Here is a 23,494-nt window from a genome sequence, read left to right on the forward strand (position 1 = left end):
TTTAAAAAAAAAATCCCGTGTCCTTGTTTTGATGCTTACCTCGTGGGTCTGCCCCGAAGCCCCTCGCTTTTCGCTGCCCAGATGGGGAAGGAATCTTCGCGTCAGTCTTCTCGTTTTGATAGCGCTAGACAAGAAATTGGTTTCTGCAGCTTTTCTGTCTCTCTTTCCTTTCTCTCTCTCCTCTTCCTTTAATCCTCGGAGGAGAAAAAAAAACTCTTCAAGGAGGGAACCTGAAGATGGAATTGACAAGGAAAAAAAAAGAGGGGGGGAAGACATGCGAGGCGTAAGGATATATAGGAGCCGCAAAAGGAGACTTCCACGTAGCCTATACGTAAAGTATACGTATTATATTTAAAAAAAATTGATATGCAAATATTGGGAGCTCAAATTGGTACATTGCAGGGATATTTTGAAAAGGGGGCGGTGGGAGCACTATTGCAAAGCTTTCTGAACCTCTGTATTTATAGCAATCGATCAGCAAAGCCCATCAGCCTGGCAATTAGAAGCTCATTACCATATATGCAAATATGGCACCCTATAGCCACAGCCGTGGAGGCGAACAGGATGAATTCTAGCAGCGTTTCTTAGCAATGACACAGAATTATAGCACGGCTGTTGAGTTTAAACGGGGGGAGGGGAGGGCAAGGGGAGAGAGAAAGGTATTGGATGGCTTTTTGCTGGTTTTAAACAGGAAGCAGTTAAATTCGGAGCGAATTGCTCTCCGGTTTGACAAGCCAGCAGGGTTTTAACTGCCCCAAAGGGGGGCTTGCTGGAAAATCAGGGGCGTAGTTTTGGAGGTCAGCAGGAGCTATAGTTTGGGTCATTACAGGAGGTCTTTGACTAGTCCCCGAATCAGGCAGAAGTTAACGTGTGCCACCCTGCCTGTCCCAGGTCCGTGCGTGCGTGTGTGTGTGTTGGTAGCCATGTGAAATAGCCAGAGCAGCAACGAAGCGGGGGATAATCATGTAATGACGTTGCATCAATTTTCTGCAGCCCCAGACAGAAGCACCGACCCCCACCCCCCAGGCAGCCCCAATCCGCAGTCTGAGACGCTGCAAAATAATTTTTAAAAAACCCTCCTTAAATAAAATCTCGGGTGCCCAGCTCCGAGATGGGTCTGAAATAAACAAAAATCCGCTTCCCGGGAACAAAAGCCTGGCGAGCTCTCCGCGAGGCTCGGCAGGGAATTTTCATGCGATGACCCTGCTTCGCTGACAGTATATTTACCCCATTTCATTAGAGTCGAGGCAACTGCAAGCTTTTTTTACAAAACCAAATCAATGTGCCTTTACTTTCCGGGTGTATCAACACGTTACCATTGCCCCGAAGAGTTACCTGCAATCTTAGAAGCGGGGGTCATTTGATTGCTTATTAAAGGATCAGGATTTTGTTGCTTAATAAGGGTAGATGAACAGCCAATCCCATTGCCACTGGGTGAACACCGATCGAAGTTGAATAGATATATTTGCAGAAGCAAGAACGTAATGGATTTTTTCTTGAATGGCCCTGGGAGGAAAAGATTGGTAGCCTACCCCAGATTCTATTACCGCTGTGCCAATGTATTCAGTTACAATCGCCTGGGTGTTGGCTTCCTCTTCTGATTTTGGATTCCCCACAAACACACACACACAAACCCCAAAACACATCTCATTTAAAGAGCAATAATGGCTAACTCCTAATCAAATGTTCTTCCCCACCTGGGTTAATGTTTTTGGAGAATTGTAAATCCTGAAAATCAAAAGGAAAACAAGAATCGATTCCTACCAATAAATAATTTCATGTTTTGCTTGGGGGGGGAAGCAACCAGGGAATCTAACAGTGGTACGGTCACCCAGACACCCCAAAAGCACAAATATAACATCAGGTTAACTCCAGGTAAGGGATGACATGTCGTGCAACCCTGCTAGGATGTGAATAATTTGACTTTCCTTATTTGAGGTCCCTTACCCACTTGCATATCTCACCCTTCCGGATCAATGTAAATGTCAGAGAACTGGGGGTGCCACTGGTTTACAGTTGACAAATATAACGGCAGATCTTTAAAAAGCTCAGAGGTGCAACGTACAGTTCCCATAGAACAGATCTATGAAGACAGGTCTCAGGATAATATGTTCTCTCTCAATATTCCATCAGACAGGTGGAATAGATTATGTATTTTCCTAATTGCTTCTTGATCTAGATTCGTGTGTTGTTGTTTTTCTTAAACTTATCCCGAATGGACAGAAATGGGACATCCCCTTAAAGGAGATAGATTCTTGGATTCTTTTCCAAACTGGAAATTTCACATCCTTTTTTTTATTAGAGAAACATATTTCATATTTTGATTGGGTTTGTGTCCATTTGTTTTTGAAAAGCCCATGTGCAACCGAGTTTGGCAATATGCAACGATCACTTTTTTTCTGGCCAATTCTCAATAACGTAGAACACACACACGCACAAATATATTTTCCTGCAGAAAGCAATCCAGATTTGTTAGGCCATGGTGTCATTTGATTGAATTTTAGGGAGGGAAGTTGCTTCTTTGACCATATTATGCTAAATAAATGGATTTTATTTTCTTCTATGCTCCAAAGTAGCAATTAAAACTAGCGGTGACTTCTGCCTTTACATGAAGATCATATGGTGTCACTGCTTTCAGTGGGTTGGAATTGATCTGCAACCTAGCACAGCCACGGTTTCTCGTCTTTACCACTGAGTTTTGCTTCATTCTACAGGGCTGTTTTTGTTTGGATTTTTTAAAGACAATTCCTGCAAAGAAAACCGTCCGGTTTTGGAGATTTCAGCTTCATTTGTAAATCTGGATTTGTTTTGTTTCTTTATTTTACCTTTGGAAAGATTTGGGGAGTTTTATGCTGATCTGATGTTATATCTTTAAAACAAAACCAACCAACGGTTTAGTCATTTAAACGACAGCCTAGCAAAGGAAAATAGGCATTTCCCCTTTTTAAACAAATATATAGTAGTTAGAAATGAGTAGATACATAGACACATTAATCAGCAATATCTATTATCCTAGAGCATACAAAAACCGGAGGGGTTTATAAACTATATTCCAGGACAATATCTAAAGCTACGTACTGTACGGGGTTCATACAGGATTATAAATCTGTAGCTAACATAAAATATGGACTTCTATAGAGGTGTTCTTGTACAGTAATATATAATATTGCTTTGGGGTATATAATCAGACGTCTATAGCTTAGATTGGTTACAGATATATAGCTCTGGGGTTTTTATATATACACATACATACATACACACACACATATATCACACCACATAGATAGATAGACAGACAGACAGACAGACTGACTATCCCATGGCTATGTTTTTAGCCAACATAAACTATAACATTCTGTTGAAGGGGTTTGCGAAAGTGCACACACACGTGCTTGACTCACACAAATCAGAAACGCAAAGCCAGCAATGTTGTATGTTAGAGAAAAGGCCCTTGTTAGTTACAGCAAAATCTAGTCTCTTCCCCTGAGCTATGTAGGAAGCTTCCGACGAACATGCTGCAAAAGTTCCATTCCCACGCGCTGCAGCATATGGCGCGGGGAGCGTAGGAATGTCTGTGCCTGTCTGAAATCAGGGCTGGATTTTCCCCTCCCCTCAGATCCGCTGAAAAATCGCAGCAGTGCCAGCCAGGGCTGGGCAGTCCTCTAGTCACTGGCAGGGGATCGCTGGCAGTAAAGAATTCCTGGCCAGGTCCTGGTTTACCTTAAAAACAATTGCAGTGCATCAAATTAGACAGTGAGAGCTTTAACTTGGTAACTTTCGCCCAGTCAAAAAGGGACCCGTATTTTACTGGGGAACAATGCAGTCTCCTTCCCGGGGCTGTCTTTGCCGGGTAAATAGTAATTGCAATATGATTAACAGCTGCATGTGTTAAATGCATGGGAACTTGGGTTTGATTTGCAGTCTATTCCATAGCTTGTTACCCTTTTAGTCTTGTCCGTTTATAATCTACTGTATTAAAACTTTATATGCCACTAACTGAACAGATCTGTTAATATACCACTAGCCAAAGGCGCGCACACACACACACACACACACACCTGTAGGGCCTTATTCTGTTCCACTAAAGATCCTTAACACTGTTCTGGCATTGTAAAGGGACCTTCAAAAGTGACCCTCAGCCCATGATCTGTATATAAACATATAATATTTATATAAATACATATATCTATATAATATATGTAGATAGCGATGCAAATGTTTATATATATAACATCCGTATACATATATACATGCATATATCTATCTAGTGGGATGGATGTGTGTGTACACACCTATCCACTACACCCACTCACCCACACTTATATACACCTACACCATTAACATACAGCCTATATTTATTCTGCAAATATGTGTGTGTGTTTTGTGTAGAGACTGTATCTACATAATAGGCAGCATGTTTTGTGCACAGAAAAAGCATAACTATATTTCTGAGAGTGTGAGAGCGTGTACAAACACATTTCTATGTGGAAGAAAAATATGTGTGTGTATTTAGGAACAAATATAGATGTATATATGGTAGGTATAAATATGTAGTGTGTGTGTATAGAAGTACACACATATATAGCAATTATACACACCCTTCCATAGACCTGCGTTTCTATGATTCCATACACCTATAACTCTCAGACGAACATAGTTAGACGCTTATACTGTATTTAGGCTTAAATCAAATCCACCGATTTCCATCGATTCCACTGGGCTTGGACCGAGGCCTAATTGCAGCAAACACATGCTGCACATGATGTGTATAGCGGAGCCACACATATGCACAATGTATATGGTAGACACCACACACAAGTCATACGCGTGCAGCCCTCGCTGTGCAGTTCTAAGTGAGGGAGCGAGTGAAAGCCTGGTACAGGAACATGCATTCCCAGGCCTGGCAATGGACTCTCCCACCATGAACCATGGTAGACATGGAAAGGTGAGAACATACTCTAGGCTAATTGCGCTGAGAGCATGTACGAGAGAGGCAGCGGGGGGGGGAAGCATCGTAAAGAATCGAACAATCTCTCCCTCTCGGGAGGGATGTGCCCCCACTCTGGCATGGGAATTCTGCAGAGAAAAGAACGAGACCGATTCCCTTATGGAACCTCGGGTCTTTGGGGGAAGGGTGGGGGGGTCCATTTAACACAGCCCAGATTACGCAGTCCAGAGGGTTTAGCTTCTATTTAGGCACCTACATAAAGTGGCTTGAAAAAAGTTCTGAGCACCCACAAACGCCCATTGTGCTCCGCCGGGTGCTGAAACCAGCCACTTGGTTGAGGAGCTGAGCTCTTCTGACAAGCCGCCCCGGCGCCTCTGCTCTGCTCTGCTCGCTCCCTGCCTGACCTTTGGGAAGGTGGCTTCAAGTTTAGACCTAGTTAAAGAGACACTTGCTTCAAGCCGCAGGGACGTTTTCCACAACCCCCCTTCGCCTCTTGCTGTTCAGCGCGGAGTCCAATGGACCCAGCTGTGTTGCGAGTATTTTGTTATGAGCTGGGTGGGAGAAAGCGGGGGATTCAAACGTGAGATTTTTTGGTAGGCGCCACCAAAGATGGCCAGAATGTATGGTGCTTTCCAACACCCCTCTGCGTAGGACATTGGGGGATTGGGCTAGTGCATTTTTTTTCCTGATTAAACTTTCAAGCGCGAAGGCGGCATTGGGACATTGGTATCTGTGCCGATTGGTTCAATACAAGGACCATACAGCACGGATTGGTGTTCGGCTTTGAACTATTATTTCTCTTTCTCGCATTCTTGCTTTGGCAACAGCTATTTTGCGTTCTTGCCTTGAGTCTGAAATCTATTTTCTATCCCTCTCTTAAGGAGAAAAAAATGACACAAGCAGAAAGTAACACAGAGACGTCTCCTGCAGTCCAAAAAGCTGAAGAATTAATCTCTCCCCCTTCGTATTGATGTAGCTTTTCTTTCTTTAGTGAAGTTAAAATTCAAATATGTCACTTAGGACCATCCAGTCCTCCCTTTTCAAACTACTTCCTAACATCATCATCTAAATTCGGGCACGATTGGCTGTAGGCGAGTCTTTAAGACACAGAACCGGAGTATGTTCTATTATTATATATTCTATTAGCTATAGGCGTGTGATAAATGCGAAAGATATAATACGCGTGTAGGTGCATATTGCATGTAGTAAACACATATACACATGATATAAATATGCCTATCATATCTGATACTGTCAAAAGACGTTTATTTGTTAGTATTAAGAGATCGGGTCATATTAAACCAGAGAAGCACATCCACCCACACTTTTCTCTCTATATGGGTAGATATATATACACACACGTCTACACTCACAGGAGATAGATATATGTTCCCATTATATATCTTGGGACAGGTAGTTAAATATGCACATACCCCCCAAAGGAGATAACCGCATACATACTGTACACACACAAGATTGCTCATACATGTAAAGATTGCTCATATATGTAAATATGCACACACATCCCATGAAGCATATCTATATTTGTGTGTGTGTGAGAGAGAGAGAGTGAGAGAGAGATCCATACACTTTTGCATCTTCAATAATTTTTGTACTTAGTTTTGTTGAAAAGAAAAGTGGGGTTTTTTTAATCCTCTGCTTCTTTTAATGATTTTTTCCTCCCCATTTCAATTCACTGCCTTGCCATCAATTTCTCTCTTTGCTTGGTCCTAATTCCTACAGCCACACTCCAGAAGACCCAGCTGACCAATTCCCTTTTGTCTGGCGAGCATTAAAGTCACCCAGCACAGCACCTTGTTCTGCTTAAAGGTGCGATTCTTTTCTTGTTAATAATCACAGCGTGCCGGGGAGAGGAGGGAGGGAAGAGAGATTTAAACAAACAACCCACTGATCAGGAGAAACGGGGGTCTGTGTCTGAAGCCGGTCAGATAGCGCAGGTACCTTGAAGAGATACGGTACTTTGTAAAAGGAATCGTTTCTTTGAAACAATGCAACCCTTCTGGATTTTTTTTAGGAATTGGTTTCCCAAACTTTAGTCTCTTTCTTTCCTGCAGAGGGAAAAATGCTCCTTTAAAAAAAAATGAAACGAAATCAAAGGACTTTAGCCACCTCATGGTATAATAGGATCTTTTTTCTACCCTAATCGTGGGGTAGAAAAAAACTAATCTAAAATTTCAGCTGCACACGTTGATTAGCCAGAATTCCGCCTCAGGTTCTGGAGGCAACAGACGGGAATCCTTTGGCTGTATGGACGCAAAAATGGAGCATGTCTTGACTTGATATGACAGCCAGGAATTTAGCTCAAGGAAACTGCTCAGTCTGAGGACAGACTTGGTCAGTTTTGTGGGGGGAAGCGCTCCTAGTGCTAGGACCTGACCTGGCTCCATCTCAGACCTCGGCGTGGCATAAGGAGCCCACCAAAGAGCTTCTCCTCCCCCGAACTGTGGGACATTTTAACTCAGCTCCCACTTGCACAGAGCCAGTCACCTGGAGACACTTGGGCAGACCGGTCAGATAGTGCCAGCGACACAAAACGGAGGAGTGGGGGTGGGGACACCGGAGCAGAGAACAGGGGTTAATTTGAAATATGCATCAGATCGCCCGTCCTATTCCCACACCTGGCTCTCGCTCGCCTGTGGTGCACAGGGACGCCAATCGCTCCGCTCTCTAGCTTCGGTTTTGCACGTGGCTGAAAAGTGCTCTGCGGTGTGTGTGAGTGTGAGAATCAGAATCAAGCCAGCGCTGGGGTGATGCAGCCAACCAATAACCATGGCAAAGCACAAATAAACATTCGCTCTCACACACACACACGCGCACACACACGAGATGGGACTGAACAGATTCCCTCAGCGAGGTTGCAAAAGGTGACTTGGGAGGACATCCCCCCAGTGAGATGCAATTAGATGCAACAGGCTACGGGGTGATGGTACCGGGTTAGCGGTTGGCACAGGGGAACCAGGATGAATCTCTCCCCCCCCTTTTATAAAAGTTCCACACACCCCGGGCCTCTTTTCAGCTGCTTCGAGAGGGGCAAGGATCTGGCCAAGCAAACCTGCTCTGGATGGGACTGGGACCGCGCGGGGTTTGTTCGGGTTTCTTTACGTCGAGTTTACACTGGGTTTCTTTACCGCCTTCACTCCTGGAGCTGGTGCGCCCACACAATCGACGTGTGTCACCTGCTTGGGAACAGGCTGGTTCCCCTCGGGGCCCGATCCTACTTCTACAGGGCTCGGGGCCTATAGCAAAAACTCCCCTTTTCTCTGACTAAGGGAAGGAGAGAAAGTTGTTGTTGATTTGGGAGAAACGAAGATTAAGCTGTGAAATCGCTGTTTATTTATTTATTTAAAATTTTCCTCAATAGTTAAAGTTTATAGAAAAAAAAGCAGTTTCTCCTTTGGTATCTGAATGTAAATAGCATAAGTATATATTATATGAAATAGCTAAAACTATTTAATATTATAAAGAGCTTCAATAGCTTTTAAATATTATACATAGAAATGATATGCCTGTTATATACATATATATTATATTAGCATTCTGTATCTACGAAATACAGAAGCAATTTATTACAAAATATTAGCTTCTTCGTGTTATTTGATAGTATGTATTATATTAAGCCTAGAATTATATAATATTAGATATATAATGCCAAATAATTATTTAATACATAGCTGATATACATTGTCTATATTTTACATTATATAGTATCTATTTAATATTTATGCATATTAAATATATGAAATATCACGACATTATATATTGCAAAATATAGTGTCTATAATAGATGGATGATCTGTTTATATCGTATTATAATATATATACAGGCTATATGTCTATATGTTTCATATACCCATCTATAATTTCTGCACTAGTATTTCTTACCGCTTTCACAATCAGTTCCAGTATTCAAATGCTGCTGCACATTCTTTTACCTGGATGGAGAAGTAATTTCAGAGAAGGTTTTTTTTTAAATAAAGTTGTTAATTATTTGTAGGGTTTTTTAAAATTGATTTTATTTTGATACACCCATACACGATACAATCACACACACATTTTATTTATCTGAGATGCTGTGGACTAAGAAATCTGTCAGAGTGGCACCTGAAAATATTTTTTTGTTCAAAATGCAGTTTGCACCTTGCAATTATTTTTATTTTTGTTTTAAAGCCAACCTTTTAACCGGCAACCTAAATCACTCTCTGCTGGGAACAACTTTTCTGTCCTTCTCCCAGGCGTATCATAAAATAGAGCGTGAACATTTTAATCGGTAGTTTTAAAAAAAGGAAGATTCCTGTACAAAGACACGCAAGCTATCCCAAAAGAAAACCCAGACTGACAGAGGCGCCCTGAATAAAATACATCTCTCCGCTTGCAGCAAGCGAGCTTCTTTAAAAGGAAGCTCGCAGCCAACGCTCACAAATGCAGAAAGAAGTCACTTCAGCGCAGTGTCCTTTCTAACCCCTCCCACCTTCCAGTTTCTACCTTGTCCCTCCATGAGACAAAAGCATCGAGTCTCTCTCGTACAAGAGAAGCAGAAAGCCTTGAAATCCAATGGCAGCGGAAGGATTGTGCTAACTCTATCCCTGTGCGCCTGTTGATTATGTGTAACCCCAAAGTTTGGAGAGAGATGAGACAAGCGTCGAGCTCCCCAGAGCTCTTCTCCAGAGCCAGGATTCAGAAAGCCTGGAAGCAAATTCTTTTGACATCAGACACAGGGAAGTGTTGAAGAAGAGAGACTGTCATGGCTAGAGTCATCTAGGCAAAGTCTGAGCGATCTAGAATATCTAACCCCCAAATAAATAAACTTTCAACTCTCCCCACAGGGATTTAAAATTGGAATACGAGCCACCCCGCTCTGGCTCAAAGATCTGCAGGGCTCTAGGTCTGATGTGTTGCTCTAAATATTCGTTAAGCCTGAATTTCTAGGCAGGATCTTAGACTAAGGACCCTCCGTAGTGTTAAGGGGCCAGGCACACGAGCGGCTGCCGCAGACTCTCAGCTTGGTTCAGGAACTGAAAGTCGCACAGTGGAATCAAGACTTCTGCCAGCCAGCTCATGCCCTTGCAAATCTTGTTTCTTCCCCTGCTTTTCAAAAGGCTACACTCAGCTGAAAGTCAACAACTTTCATCTTTCGGAGATTTTTAGACCCATTAGTAGGGGAAAAAAAAGAAAAAAGAAAAATTATTTGCTTAAAGTTGATCTCAACATAGATTCTCTTAGGACCTTTTTGATCAGTTCGCCTGAGAACTTTCCACCCATTCTAGAAACCACATCTCAGCCCCAGCGCTGCCCAGGCTAGGAGAGAACCCCGGGTTCACAACACAAGTTGTGGCTTTTCCTAAAGAGAACACTCATTTTACAGTCAAAACTGTTCTGTTCCAACCAAAGGACGATTGTTGTAAACCTATTTCCTCATCCCTCACCGCCTGCAAGGCCAGTTACATAATGATCTTTTCAGAAACATCCTTCGCAAGAAATTGGATTTTTTAAAGACACAAATATTAATTTTTAAAGGGAAATGCTGACAATTACCTAAAGGCAATCTGTTACGGCAGTTCCTGGGAGATTGATTTAATAACTACAGGATCGAGCCCACTGTCTGTATTAATAATAAAAACAAACAACAACACGAGAAAAAGTTAAGAAATATATGCACACATTTTACATGTATTACCTATGTCAGTTTCTACACATATGGGAATTTGTAGCAAGTATATTATAAGCAAGACACACAAATGTGTCTGATTGAGTCTCATATGTCTGAATATATGTGTGTGTATTCACACACACACAAATATACACTATACACAAGCCCACATACATATTTAAATTACACACACGTATATGTTTGCAAGATCAGGGCCACAGACTCTTTTAACAAGTGTTTTAGCAGCAAGATTTTATACATTAACGTGTTTATATCATTTACACATATAAGCTACCTACACACACTCACACACGTAGGTACCTTATGTGTAAATGATATAAACACATATGCACATATGTGTATACATGTTATTTTATGTACACATTATATTACTTTATATTATATACTTATATATAATACTGTGTATGATATTCATACATGTCAATACCCTCATTATAAATTTCTGTGGCCCCAAAATTGTAACAATTTGTGCATGTGATTAACTCTAAGTGCGTTACACACCAAATGCACTCTGCAGGCTTGGGCCCAAAGTGAATTTAAAATAAATTTAGCGATATGAAATTTACTCCCTATATTATGCAATATGGTTCACTGTAGAAAGTGAAATAGAAATAATTTTTTTAAAAGTGCAGCTCCCTGAATTTAAATTAAAATTTAGAGTCGCTCTAATCCTACTGTTTATTATCTAGGTATTTTAGGTGTTAAAATTGGTCTTACAGTCAAGAAGCAAGATTTTGTTTGTTTCTTTGAAACTAAACTCTCACTTTATATTCTGGCAGCAAGGAAAACCCCAGACCCAGAGAATTCATGTGAGAGCTTAAGTTGTATCAATGAATGTTATTAACTGAAATGTTACAGGCCAGCCCTTAACAACATGAGCCCTTATTCAGTAAGGGCCTTACACACACTCTTAACTTTGAGCACGTAAGTAATCCCATGGGAGTGCAGGTGCGCTTCAAGCTAGATGCACATTCAAGTACTTTGCTAAACTGGGGGCCATGGGCTGCTGCCTTTGGTTCTATGTAGACAGAATTCTTTAGGAACCAAGGAGGGGTTTACTGGGTTATATGAAATGGGTTAAGGTCAAATGTGGCTTCATTTTCTTCCCCAACCTCTCGATTTCATACCAATTTGTAACCATGACGGGGCTCATCCCACCCACAGCTCTAAGGGGTAAAAGTTTCAAATCCACCTACATGACTTAGGCACCGAGATTCCTGTTTCCAAATGTGATTTAGGTCCCAATACTCAAAAGCTTAGACACTTCGCTCCCATTCACCCAGGCACTTAAATACATTGGAGGATCTGGGCCTTACGCCAGGCGAAATTCCACTGAAAGTCACTCAAGTGCTTTCCCCTAGTGCCCCAAACTGGACTCAGAAGCTCAGGGCATGATCCCAAGGCCCCCAGAGTAAATGGAAACTTTCCCATGGAATCCAAGAGGTTTTGGTCGGATGTTAACTGCTCAGCTGGAGAACGGTCTGTGTTATCAAAAGGGGCCTGCGTGCACATGGCTTGATAGTAATACGCTGGTTAAAAAAAGAAAATCCATCCCTGTGTATTTACAGGATAACCTGCCTTTTTAAATATTCTCCTCTTTAAGCTATAGGATGTAGGGACAATTGTGACCATTCAGTTCACTCTAGCTCCTTTTAATCTCCCATCAACTTCAGTAGCAGGAGCTGTTGCTTTCAATGGGTTCTTTACTCACACACCTTTAGGCACAGTATATGCTGCATTGGGTATTGGCCTGCAAGAACTGAGGGACGCTGAGGGGTGAATTTAGCGGACTACAGATGGGCTAAAACTTGGATGCAAGCTTTCCCAGGGGTCATTAAGGGCTGAGGTGGTCTATATAGAACAATAGAGGCTTGATTTCAGACCGGGCCTCCAGTTGCTATCATAACCAATACTAGCAGTACATGCTTGTTCTTAGTGGTAGTCTATTTGAAACTCTCTTCATGTGAGACTATAACCTCATTGATTTTTGTCTGTAGCTTGCAAGGAACCTTTCCAAAGCAACAACAAAGGCGTTATCCCTTCATTATCCCAAAATTCAGTAGATGATGACACCACCTTTAAAAAAAATATTGCTTATTCCACTTCCAGGGTAAAATTGAATCTTAGAATGCATAAAATATGTACAGTAACAGACACTCAGACATACTTCCAATTGCATGTAATGACCACAGCACAAGGCTTATTTAAATCACACCTGAGCGGACGGGGAGGGAGGAGTTGTTTCTGGACTCTGCCACAGACTTGCTGCCTTATCTTGAGCAAGTCTTGGTCTCTCTCTGGCTGAGAGGAAAGAAGCTCTAATGGTTCAGGTAGTAGCCTAGGACTTGGGAAACCCACATTCAGGCCCTTACTGCGCCACACACTTCCTGTGTGACTTTGGGTGAGACGCTCAGGTTCAGCGCCTCAGTTTCCCCATCTGTACAATGGGAATAGCAGCACTGCCCTGCCTCACCAGGGTGTTATGAGAGCCAGTCCTTTAAAGACTGTGAAGTGCCCAGTGCCAGGGGGCATATATGAGAGAGAGAGAGAGAGACTCCATTTGTAAAATGGAAATGATCCAAAACACAGCTCACGGGGAAAAGTGAATTCATTTATATTTGCTAAGTGCTTTAATATCCCCTCACGGAAGGCTGCAGAGCAGGACAAGCTATTAGCATCATCATATGCCACTGGGCAAGTCACTGCCCTGCCCAGCACCTCAGTCTCCCCACCTGTAAAATAGCACTAGCGAGGCAGACCTCCTTTGTACATATGAGCTAAGTTGTTATTATCACTCCCGTCTAAGAAGAGCACACATTTTCCAAGCCTCTGGACCTCACATGATCATTATTATTTATGTCTATTGCAGCAGCACCTCCGGTCCCCCCCCATACAGAAACTTCATTATGGTAGGTACTGTCCACACACACAATGGGACACAGTCCCTACCACAGAATGCTTGCAGCTGTTCACAACAATGGGGCAGATCCTGCATTGACCGCAGTGTCATGACACCAATTCACACTCACCAAGGATCTGGCTCCCTACGTTAAGATATTTCAAAAGCAGCAATTCCTAGATAGTATCAGCGGGGGAGCCGGGTTAGTCTGGATCTGTAAAAGCAGCAAAGAGTCCTTGGCACCTTATAGACTAACAGACGTATTGGAGCATGAGCTTTCATGGGTGAATCCCCACTTCGTTGGATGCATGTCCTAGATTGGCGCCAAAGCCTGGTAAAGTCAATGAGACTCTGTTGACCATAAAAGCCTTTGGATCAGGCTTTAAAGGAATCTACTTCTCCCCCACCCCATTCCCCACCCCCCACACCCCACACACACACCCGTAAATAAGGCAGTTTTTGATGGGGACAGAGGACAAGCCTTTAGTCACAGGGGCACGAAGGGACCGTATCAATCTTCTGAAAAGGGAAATCTTATAGAGATGAAGGACAATACACTCAAAGGTCTTCCCAGGACACAACCTCCTCTTATGTCCTAACCTTAGGGGAGGATTGGTCTCTCAACTTACCCAGCCTCCCGTAAAACCCTTCTCCATTCTAGCGAATAACCTTTATGTCCAGGGACCAGCAAAGTTTGTTTTTCTCCCTCCAGGGTTAGTCACAGCAGGAGTGAAATAGAAAGCCACAGTTTTGTAGGAGGTTCCTCGAGCACAATAACCTCAGTGGAGTTTAGGTCTAAAGACTAAAAGGGTCTATTTACTTTCACTGACAAGGAACAATATAAGCAGATGTCCTTTGATGGGATTAGGTTATTAATCCTTGAATCATGCATAAATGGGAAAATGATCCATTATTTTCAACGAAATCCTCCACTACTTTAGATTTCAAGGGACGAAAGGATGGGTGGAAGGCTGGTAAAAGAAAGGGCTGGACCTGTATATTTTTAACTGTTGGAAATTTATTTCACAATTTGATCTGTTGAGTTTGACACTGACTGTTGAATTCCACTTTATCCTGAGACTAATTCATCGCATGGGACATTTATCTCCAGGGACCCCAGTATTCCTCCGACAGTCATAAACCCACCAACAATCAAATATACCCAGTGCTTTGCTCTGAACAGCAGTGGCAATCCAGCCTAAAAGTTTAGATCTTCCCAACGCCTCTGTGTCATGTTAGCAACCACATAATGGGATCTTTCATAGGAAAGACACAGGGTTTGTGTCTGTTGTATATTCCAAGGGGTGTTTTATAAATAGCTTGTGTAGGTGGGCAAAGGGAGGTCTCAAGATGGAGAGGCATGAAAATAGCTTGTCAGGAATAGCTAACAGTCAATAGGGTCATATCCTCAGAGGTGTAAAGAGGCCTAGGGTAGATAAAGAGAAGGCCCATTTACTTCAATGGAACTGTACCCCTTTAACCAGCTGAAGATCTGCTCCTCTTTTAGCAACCCGTCCCTCGCCCCTCTGAAGTATTTATAACTATCAGTGGAGAAACACCTGAAAGCCCCAAAGATGCTTAACCAGGAGGCTGCAGGCAGCCCTGCAAGCTCTTGACGGAGGGGATATATACAACGTATTCAAATGAATATTAATGGCGCCGAGACAGCCCAGCACCCCAGAACCAGGCAGCCAAATCGCCGCTGTAGCAAAAGCAGAAATAGATTCCAAATGAATAATTTACTAGGCTTCCTTTTGATTTGCGTTCCGATTGTACCGGCGTGCAATCGCGGAGGGGGGGAAAACATATTCTGATTAAAGACTTATATGGGGCATAACACTTTTTGTTGTTTAAATCTACTTCAAAGTTGGAGCATGGTCTTCTGTAAAATAAATACTCATTAAGCAGATAGACACTTACAAACACTTGTGCGTGTGGAGATGTATATTTGGGTCTGTTTGTGAGAGTTTGGATATGCCTTTGTCTGTCTGGAAATGTGTGTGTATGTCTGAATAGGGGTGTCTCTCTCTGGAGGGATACACGTGTCTCTAAGTGTGTGTGTGTGTGTGTGTGTGGATATATGCGCCGGCCTGGATAGATTCATAGACTCTAGGACTGGAAGGGACCTCGCGAGGTCATCGAGTCCAGTCCCCTGCCCTCATGGCAGGACCAAATACTGTCTAGACCATCCCGGATAGACATTTCTCTAACCTACTCTTAAATATCTCCAGAGATGGAGATTCCACAACCTCCCTAGGCAATTTATTCCAGTCTGCTGTCCTGGGCGCCTGTAACATACTGCTGGGGATGGTCATGACTGCTTTTGTGGCTTCCCTTTGCTTCCCCATCACAGAGTCATTTTTCTGCCGGGAAACAAAGAAGTCTGCAGGGGACATTAATTCTGCACATGTGCAGTGGTGCAGAATTCCCCCAGGAGTAACTAGAGTGAAAAAAAATCCAGATTTTATTCCCAGTCTGCTCTGCCACTGATCTGTTGCCTGACCTTGGGCAAGTTATTTCCTCCCGTTTCCTCCCCCACCCTTTGCGTTGTTTCTTTAGGGCACAGACTGTCTCTCACTAGGTGTCTAGCACAATGCGGCCCTGTAATACAAATAACATTATCGCTCCATTTTTAAAAGCATCTTTTAAAGTCTTCCAGTTGTTCACATGTTCAGCATCTGTTGACTTCTGAAGAGTTACTCTCTGGAGTTATGGCAATCTACAGAAGCTAAGGATTTCACTCTTTGGGCCTACCCCGGAGTCACCGAGATCAGAATTTGGTCCCACAAGTGGAAATGTGTTGTAATACACGGAGGGCCAGACTCCGCCCCAGCTACACTGATGCAAGAATTTACCGGCCTAACTCCCCTGAAGTCAACCAACCTGGACCAATTTACCCCAGCGAAAGACTGTGGCCCTATTTATTGTAATCCCGAGGAATCCAAATCAGTAACAGGAGCTCAAACACTTTGCAGCCAGGCGACAAATTCACCGAGCTCCATGCACCAGTCGAGGCTAGTTTAGGACACCAAGTGGTACAATGACATCAGAACCGGCCTCCATGCTGCAGGTCAGGGAAAATCCTGGGAAGCAGCGGTAACTAGCAAGACTGTTAGGATGACAGGATGACCTGGGAGCACTGGGGAAACTTTTCTGAAGGAAAGAAGCTAGGCAACACCGCATTTCAATGCTGAGCCAGAACCTCAGCTCCCAAGAAGGCCCGGTATCCATGCACCAAGCTGATCAGGCCCTACTTATGATCTAAAATCTCTCACCTGCTAAATCATACTTTCCTGAGTCATCCCACTTCAGACCCTTCCCCAGCTTTTCTCTCTCTTGCCAACAGGCAACCCCTGAGGCCTTATTCTGCACAGCAACGAGCTGTGGGCAGTTTGCAAAATCTATTGAAGTCAAAGGAGGATGGGCAGGTAGATCCGGGCAGGTGTCAACCCTTTTGACTGTGAGAAGGAGCTACAGGCCTGTATTTCTGGAAGCTAAAAACGCAGCACCACGAAAATGTTGCCATGCCAGTTGTCAGAGAAGGAGATTACAGGGATAGAGGGATGGGTAGCTAGAGGGACGGGTAGATACAGTAGACAGATAGGGGATGGATGGATTGAGCTGGAGGGTACAGGGGGATGGATGGATAGTTAGACAAATGTAATAAGAATGAGAAAGGACCAGGTTGAATCTTCTATTCTAGCACCACCTGGTGGCCCAGTGCCGTGTAAACATCACACAGTGGATTTTTCTCCCCAAAATATTTATTTTAAGAAGAGAGAGAATGGGAAAGAAACACGTATTCAATTAAATTACCCATAAAAGCCAAAAGAAGAAATACCCAACAGTTCGGCCTGCGAAGGAAGGGAGTATCAGCTCAATTTGCTTTCTACCCGTGGGCTCACGTAAACATGGTAAAAATAAGTTAATATTTACTTTTCCATAATGAAACAAATTAAATATTGACACTACCGTGTTATTTTATCGGCGCCATTTCAGTTCAAGATTTGAATCTTCTCTGGCCACGCTACATCACAAGATAAACCACTCCGGAGAGGAATTAGGCAGAGATTTGGACAATCATTGAAAGCCCTATTAAAAGTGCTAGTGACACTTATCCAGAGCAGATTCCCGGAGCCCCCAAGTGCTAAGGAGAAGCGGTGATGTATCCCCAGATTTAAGCGAGGTATCTTTAGAGGGACGACTGTTTAAAGGGACATGTCTATTTTTAACATCCCAGGTTAAGGGTTCTTCCCTGCTTTACTCAGAAGCAGAACACAAATAGCAAAACTGAAAGATTTCTTCTTTCCAAAAAAATCCTATTTGCTTTTGAGTTTCTTTTTACGTCTCTGGGTTGAGCAATGAAAATCAATTGTGTCAATTTCACTTTTGTTTCTAGTCACTTTCACAAGCCGTTTGTGCAGGCAGCAATACTTGGGTTGCGAACATCACAGGCGGGGCAGGGGGATGTGTATTTATTTTGTAAAATAATTTGATTTCCTCATTGAGGGCAGCAGGGCCATGGGTCTTCTAAAAGGGCTGGCTGGCTGGTTCTTCTCTTTTGGGTAGGGTTGTGCGGGGTTTCCTTGCAGGTCTGGCTTTGGATCCCCAGGACTGATTTGGTCGGTTTAGGAGGTTTGTTTCTGTTCTCGTGTCATGGTGGGGCGGTTTCTTTGTTGTTGCTGGTGCTGTGTTGTTGTACAGTCTGGGGTTTGGGCAGGTTTGTAATATTGGGTTTGTGGTGTGTTTTTCGGTGGCGTTTCTGTCTGAGGGTGAGTTTGTGCCTGTGTGTCCGTTGTTTGTACCCTGGAGACAACACCTGAGGGTGAAAACAGGGCTAGATTTGATCATTTCTCCACTCAGAAACAGGCCTCCAGGGGAGATTGGCACACCCAGAATCATGCCCGCTACAAACCCGCTGGTGAAGTTCGGCTTCCTTTCAAGGCCAATCGACCTCCTGGAAGCCCCCCTGCATAGCTGGGCTGCTCTCTCCTTTCCCGGGCTGCAGGCGATGGGGAGACCCGGTTTTTTTAGCCACGTCCCCCCTCGCTGCTGCTCCACCAGATTAAAGCGCCCGCTCCCTTGGAGCGGAGCCGACACAGCAAACGCGTCTGTTGCAACAAGCTCGAGGGGAGCTTTTAGCGTCTCCGCCCCCGCCCGCCGCCCTTGTGCGGGACGTGTTGTTTGTACCTGTTTCAAAACTAAACTCGGATCGTGTAACCCAGGAAGGAAGCCCCCAGCCGGTACTTAGTGCTGCGAGTTCCAGGTGAGAGAGAGAGGGAGGTTTGAAGGAGGAAATCAAATACAGCAAGAGGGGAGAATGCGAAAGGTCTGCAACACCGCAGGCTGAGACTCCTTCCCTCCCCCCCACCCCAGAGAGGGGAAACTGAGGCATGGAGTGATCTGATTCCCCTCCCCAAATTATTTTACAAAGGAGGGGGACAGGGGCTCCTATCCAAACCAGTTCTCTTCCCATCAACTCTGCTTCCCCTGCTGCAAGACCACTAAGGGGGCGTGTGTGTGAATATTTCCATTAAACTCTGGCTCGTTTGTTTGCCCGGCCACAATAAAATAGACTGGCTTGGGGGGGGGGCAATAGCCCCCCCTAAATCTGTGTGGACATTTTCAAGGGTTTTTTTGGGGGGGGGGATGATGATAATATTCTGGATCAATCAAATGCCCAGCTCACCTTTCTAGCCATCCAGCAGCTCTAGGGCAGGGAAGGAAGGGGCTCTTGGTGCAGAGTGATCGCAAAGCAGGCGGGGGGGGGGGTCCGGTTGAAATCCTGCCCGATGCAGCCACACAGCATTGCTGCAGGACCTGGCGGCGCTGGGAGAGGCCAGGAGTGGAAGCAGGTGGCCCAGGGCGGGGGGGGGGGGGACATTTGCCCTCAGTCCTGGGCTCTGGAATGGATGAGGCTGGTGGGTTCAGTCTAGTCTTCCAGCCTGTTGCTCTCGCTGGGGTCTGTGCTTTTCATCCGCGTCCACCGAAAAGATCAAACAAGCCCAGTAGAAAAGGGGGGGTGAGAGAGACGGGAAGGGGCTTGTAAGGCGGTAAAGTGACCCATCCACGAAAGAGTAAACCCAAGCAATCCCGGGTGATGTTTGTGTGTCTACAGACAAGCCAGAGACCCAGTGTTCACTCTCTGCTGCCTACACAACAACAGAGGCAACCTTGGGGTCAGGCAAGCCATCCAGGAAGGGGAATACACATGACATAGGGGGATCAGATAGCAACTGGGGGAAAAAACAGGACAGGGAGGGGCTGGGAGGGGTAATAGGAGCCTATATAAAAAAAGTCCCCCAAAACAGGACTGGCCCTTTAAAAACAGGACAGCTGGTCACCCTAACATGAAACAACACCCAATAATCCTTCTGAATTGGGGCGGGTGATGAGTTGGAAAGGGGAGTCCCAGAGCTAGATCCCAGCTGTTTGACTGAAAATCTGTCAGATTCTGCAACATTTTACAAATATTTTTGAGGGACAAACATGAAAAAAGTCCATTAAAGAAAAAGAAAAAAAAACCTTTGTTCTAATTTTAACTGTTTACAAGGGAGTCTAAGGCTGACATTTCACAAGGTCCCATTGGAGAGAGCAAAATTAAACAAAAAGGCAGATTTTACAGATGTATTTGTTACATTGATCAGCAATATTTTCCACAATCTATCATCACACACACACACACACACACACACACACACTCTTATAAGGCAAAGATACACACACACACTTATGGCTCATGTATTCAGCGCACACTGAAGTCACACAATGAAGTTATTACTAAGGTATTTCCCTATCTTTGCACACAGACTCCTAGGATAACTTCATACCATAACCCTGTAATACTCTCCTGCCTCCCTGTTTCTGTTATAACCACTTAAATGTTGAATAACAAGAAATCTAGTGACTCCATGTAGTTCTCTATGAACAAATCTAACACACCCAACATGAAAACACAATGGAAAATGACATCCCCTCTTGCTGAGGTACAACCATAAGAACAAAAGATGCAAACACAAGCCCCCCCCCTCCCCTCCCCACACTTTCAAAATACACAAATGTTAACGATTTTTTTCCCTTAGATCCTAACACAGTGTTAACCACATTTCTCTGGAATTTAACACCAAAAAAGATAATGAATAAAATATGACAGAGGGAAAAAAAGCAGGTCTGGTTGTTGGGGGAAAAAATAAAAGGCATTAAAATGTTTCAGTTAAACTAAGATGTAATGAAAAAAAATAGAATGTTTCTCAGGATCAGAGGTTGAAAAGGGGTGGAACGGTTGTCAGAGACTGAAACTCGCCTGCATCTTTGCAGAAATAATTTCTATTTAATAGGTGTCATTTGTTTATTTGAAATGTATTAGCAAAATAAGTCCTAAACTAACATTTGGGGTCTAGAAGATTCAATATTTGCAAGTGCATTCACCAAACATATAATTCTTGCTTATATCACCTTATTGTGCTGTATATTATTAATCAGGAATTTTGTTGTTTCAGCAAAGGAAATGACCATGCCTGTTATATTTCTAAGGAGAAGCCAGTTGGAGTCATTCATTTTAAATTCCTTTCATTAACTTCCCTCCAGTCTAATCAACTGCATAAGATTAAAAAATGCAAGTTTTAAATTTAAAAAATATAATTCACTAGAAAACACATTGTTTATTCAAAAGCAGGTGTGAAAAAATACCTGATTGAAATTATATTAGAAATGTAGCAAAGTCTTTGGAGTTATGAATAAAAATGCTTTGCTTTTATTTACGTAAATATCATAGTTGGGAAGTAGCATCACTATAGTTAATGCTGAGACTAACTTACTGCTTTCATATATATTCCACGCAAAGAAAAAAAAAGACAAAAATCTTAAAGTAGAGTGAAAAAAATTATAGCTCCATGTTCAGTTTTTATTCTATTATAATCTTCCTTCCTTTAAAAAGAACATCAAAAATACACTTTTCCTTTCTTCAGAGGGATATTTTAACCTATCCAGCTGGCTATTTCTTCCAGATCTTTTCTGTCTTTCCCTCCCATCTTTGATTTTTAAGCATGGGTTGGATTTCTGCTCTATTTTCCAAATTCATTTAATTTCCTACTGCAAAATGTGACAAGTTCAGCCAGAAAAAATAAAATAAACCTGAATGAGAAACAGGGTCAGTTGATTTTAACTCTTTCAAGTCATAGGCGCTTTGGGCCGGATTCTCATTTACGCTACAGCCCTTTTACACTACTCTGATTGTGTAAGGCCCCTTTATGGTTCCAGAATGATGCAAAGAGGCCTTAGTGTAAATGAAAATTAGCCTCTTTGGGCTTCTTGCAATTTTTCCTTAGATCCAGCTCAGCCTTCTTGTTCTGTTTCAAACTACAAGCTGCATCGCTAGACAATAACACCTGCTTGCATAAATACAGTCTATTTCTTCCCTGCTGTTTCTCTGTAGGATTTTGTTTGAACAGGGAAAACAAGAAAAAAACCAAACCAGAATACATTAAAATCTTAAAAGTCATGCCTACCTTGCAGGGCTGTGTTTAAATGTTTCTTTGTCTATTTTCAAGTTACAAAACAATAAAGATCCAGAATTAAATTTCCATTTCTCACCATTTGCCAGAACCATTTTTAACATCCTCCCCCCCCTCCCAATCCTGGAATTTATTTACATGTTAACTGTTAGTAGGTGATGAGCCCCCGCCCCCCCAAAGAAAATGGATCAGGACCAAAATCTTAGCCACTCACCACATTGGACAAATTCTCTTTGAGCTGAGGCAAGAGACCAGGCCTAGGCCCTGAGCCTTTAAACATTTACACAGGTGTTTAACTTTAAACACACCAATAGTCCCGTTAACTCCAACAGGATTCCTCAGCTGCTTAAACCTAAGCCCATGTGGGTCTGCAAGACTGATTGGCTACTTTTAGACAAGAGCAGTGTTGGAACCTGGAAGAGGCGGCGGGGATGGTGAAAGAGAGAGAGAGAAGGGACAGTCTTTGTTGTTCTGTTTGGAAAGCATCTAGCACAATGGGGTGCTGGGCTAGGGGCTGCAGTAATACAAATAAACAATAGATCTGTTGTATAGAAACATCCACCTTATTTTCTTTGGGATTGAACATAAGGCCTTTGCTTTTTAAGAGTCTTCCTTTGACACTGCCTTCTGCTGCTCAATACTGCCCCCTGGTGGACAGATTGGATCAGTTGAAAGGCACAGATGTTTGGTATCAGAGGGGTAGCCGTGTTAGTCTGGTTCTGTAGAAGCAGCAAAGAATCCTGTGGCACCTTATAGACTAACAGACGTTTTGCAGCATGAGCTTTCGAAGAAGTGGGTATTCACCCACGAAAGCTCATGCTGCAAAACGTCTGTTAGTCTATAAGGTGCCACAGGATTCTTTGCTGCTTCTACAGATGTTTGGGGCTCGAGTTGCAGAATCAGACAGGTCTTTTCTATCTCTAGTCTATCAGCTAGTCCTTCTCCCCCCGAGCCAAAGTGGGAGTGTTCCTGACAGTGCCTCTTTTGTCCAGCCTAATTTTAAATGTCCCAAAAGGAGGAGGATCCACTCGCCACCCAGGCAAGCCCTTGGCCTCCAGCTACAGAGCCTGATGCTCTTACACCCGGGATGCAATGACCCAGATGGTTCATCAGCATTCTCCGAGGCTCTGCCTGAGGACAGAGAATTCATCTGAGAAAGCCAAAGGAGGGAACTGAACCAAACGGGTCTGGGGGAAGCTGTTTTGAGGATTCTTCTTCTCAAACTCCGAGGATCACCTCAGCAACATTTGAGGTTGCAGGGCAAAGTTCAGGCATTTAATATTTATTAAAGCTAATGTTTAAAATTAAATATACACAAGTTAAGAGGGAAGGTCCTGTACATCGGGGGTCAGGCTTGAGTTATGAGGGATTACAGGTATCGGTTACAAGGATCACGCGAGATACAAACAAATCACATAACCAGCATAGACGCAGATTGGAGTGCG

General features: G+C 43.3%; 1 long non-coding RNA gene across 3 annotated transcripts; it reads right to left on the reverse strand.

The window, feature by feature from the left end:
* Positions 1-2,798: 2,798 nt before the first annotated feature.
* On the reverse strand, positions 2,799-22,281 carry LOC120390399. 3 transcript variants are annotated; one of them, XR_005591074.1, is made up of 3 exons: positions 22,264-22,281; positions 8,852-8,901; positions 2,799-3,720 (listed from the first exon to the last, which is right to left on the reverse strand). It is a non-coding gene; the product is annotated as an uncharacterized LOC120390399 (long non-coding RNA). The 3 variants fall into 3 exon arrangements; XR_005591075.1 differs by lacking the exon at positions 22,264-22,281 and adding an exon at positions 22,044-22,136; XR_005591073.1 differs by lacking the exon at positions 22,264-22,281 and adding an exon at positions 10,502-10,570.
* Between the last annotated feature and the right edge of the window lie 1,213 nt (positions 22,282-23,494).

This window comes from Mauremys reevesii, linkage group 24 (genome assembly GCF_016161935.1).
Source record: "Mauremys reevesii isolate NIE-2019 linkage group 24, ASM1616193v1, whole genome shotgun sequence".
NCBI lineage: Eukaryota > Metazoa > Chordata > Testudines > Geoemydidae > Mauremys > Mauremys reevesii.